The 2,184-nt window shown below is 51.7% G+C and overlaps 1 pseudogene; it reads left to right on the top strand.

Annotated features, from left to right (window-relative positions):
- Nucleotides 1-1,189: 1,189 nt before the first annotated feature.
- The window catches only part of LOC105914927, a 32,515-nt pseudogene continuing 31,520 nt past the window's right edge, over nucleotides 1,190-2,184 (top strand).

Below are 2,184 nucleotides of genomic sequence, written 5' to 3'. Positions count from 1 at the left end.
CACCGCCGCCTCTACCACTGCTGCCGGAGTTGCCGCCCTTGGAGTTATACTTGCTGCAACAAGGCTTGGAAGAGCCACCCCCAAAGGCTGTGCCGCCCTCGGAATAGTGCTGCTGCGGTGGCTAGGACGGCCGGGTTGAGTGTGTCGGGCGCCCCGAGCCGGCGGTGAGGAGAGCAGTGGAGTGCTCCGAGGATGGCTCTGCAAAGGTGAGCTCATCAAGGAGCAAGTCATCCAAGAATGTCGGGAAGATGGAGACTGATGGCTGTGTACTTGGCATTGAGGCCGCGGATGATGTTGAGGATGAGGGACCGGTCGATAATGGGCTTGCCGAGATTGCCGAGGGCGTCCACCATGGCCTTCAGGCGCCTGCAGTAGTCGGTGATGGACAGTTCACCTTGAAAGAAGGTGTGAAACTGGGTGACGAGAAGGAGGGCGCGAGTCTCGCGGTTGCCAAGGAACTGAGATTCGACGACAAGCCAGACGGAGCAGGCGGTGGCACCGGGCGCCATCATCATGTTCATGAGGTCATTGGAGAGGGTGCCGTAGATCCAAGACTAGACGACGCAATCCATCCGTGCCCAATCTGGATGACCAGGGATGGGGCGGTCCTGAAGCACATGGGCGTCGAGGGAGAACTTCCCAATGGTGAGCGGAAACTGCTCGCACCAGTGGACGTAGTTGGTGGAGGCAACATCGAGGATGATCAGGACATGGCTGTGGATGTTCTGGACTGCAACAGCTTGGGCGTGCAGGTTTAGGATAGCGTGGCCTCATGGAGAAGCATGGATGGAGGGGATGGCACGGCTCTTGTGGTGGTCGTCGTCATCGTCGTTGTGGATGCTGGGCGGCGGATCGGCCACCTCAGCGGCCGCACGCTCCTTGGCGGCGAGGGCTAGGGCGTCGCGGAGGTGGGCATCAGTGGCGTCGTGCTCCGAGACCGCGGCAGCTGCCAGCTGTTTGGCCTCGAGGGTGCGGGCAGGGGCAGCGGCGCGATCGGCTTGGCACTTGGCATCCTTGGCCTGGCACTGCTCTTCGGCCTGGCGCTGCGTGTCAGACGGCTCGGCGACGGGTGCCGTAGACCCAGCCATAGCAGCGGCAATGCGCTAGATAAGCGGAAGCGGAATTGGGGTAGAAACCCAGTCTTGTGATACCATGAAAGAAATATGGCTAGGGAAATTGTAGAACGATTATGGAGGTGCATAGCACATACACATATATAGGCAAGGGTTTAAGGGTTAGGAGAAACCCTTGCCTATCCTACAAGAAGACCCTGGCGCCTGTCAGGGGCCGGCAACACATGGGCCTAGCCGGGCTTAAGCCCAATTACATATTCTAATACCGGCAAGTTTAAGTCTTTAGTCATTTCAGATCTTATTTATGCCGGTGTGAATAGACTAAATGGACCGGGTGTGCTTGGGCCTGGAAGAGACATATGAGCCGCTACGAATGACGTTCTAAACTAATCCATATTTCATATAGGAAGAGACGTAGGATAAAAATGAACTAAGGGTGTCGCGACATGCATCCCTATTTGTCACTGCACGAAGGGATTATTTTTATGTCGAAGCAAATAAGAGCAATCCAAGGTAGAATACAGCTCACATTTTTTTTCTAACCAGAAATCAGCTCACCTTGAACCCCTTGAACAGGATAAAGGTAGCAATCAGCTCACCTTTAATTGTCCTAAATATTCAGGCTGCAAGAATGTGATGCATATGTCAACTGTGTGTAGGAGAGTAACACGTCGTGAGCATTACCAGATCTGAAAATGACAAGGAAGTACAGTGACTATGCAATATACTAGGATTATTCACAGAGATGGAAATGATTTGAGCATTGTATGGGTTAGCTCAAGTCAGAGACGAACATTGGTCTTAGACAACTTTTCATGCATCAATACAAGCTGATCATATTGAAATTTTGTTTAAAAAGGGGATAAGATTATGAAGGCCTAAAGTAAAGTGATTTGTACGTCGACCAGAGTTGGTAAAACCGGGAGAGTTGCACTGAGAAATTCAAAGAATCACACAAAAAATATAACGGAATTGCAACATAACAATGCATGAAAAAGAGGTGAAGCAAATCACAACTATAGATAGAGATGGCAATCATCCTGAATACGCAAGTTGAAGGCTCCTCGTGATGCACATCTCAATTGTCTGCCAGACAGCATGACGAGCATTA

This window comes from Setaria italica, chromosome VIII, assembly GCF_000263155.2.
Source record: "Setaria italica strain Yugu1 chromosome VIII, Setaria_italica_v2.0, whole genome shotgun sequence".
In the NCBI taxonomy this organism is placed as follows: domain Eukaryota; kingdom Viridiplantae; phylum Streptophyta; class Magnoliopsida; order Poales; family Poaceae; genus Setaria; species Setaria italica.
The sequence above is the reverse complement of the archived record's forward strand: the minus strand, read 5'-3'. Positions and strand labels throughout refer to the sequence as shown.